Below are 366 nucleotides of genomic sequence, written 5' to 3'. Positions count from 1 at the left end.
GCAGCAGCAGCAGCAGCTGCTGCTGCTGTTCTATACTGTCTTCTTGCTGCAGCAGCAGCAGCAGCAGCAACAGCAGCAGCAGCAGCAAATCCCATAATATATATTTTTTTTAAACCCAACAAAAGCTGCATATAACCTCTGCTGCTTAACCCCCCGTCAACAACTCCTGCTGCTCTTCCTGCTGCTCTTCTTGCTGCTGCTGCTGCTGCTGCTGCTGCTGCTGCTGCTGCTGCAGGATGGAGGCCGATGCAATCGACGTCTGCCTGAAGCAGAAAATCATCGACGCGGTTTCGCTGCCTCAGCCATTCAAGGAGGCTTTGGGCGCATGCAGCAGCAGCAGCAGCAGCAGCAGCAGCAGCAGCAGCA

The sequence above is a fragment of the Eimeria mitis genome, genomic scaffold (assembly GCF_000499745.2).
Source record: "Eimeria mitis Houghton genomic scaffold, Emh_scaff1055, whole genome shotgun sequence".
NCBI classification, from domain to species: Eukaryota; Apicomplexa; class Conoidasida; order Eucoccidiorida; family Eimeriidae; genus Eimeria; species Eimeria mitis.
This window is presented reverse-complemented; position numbering follows the sequence as displayed.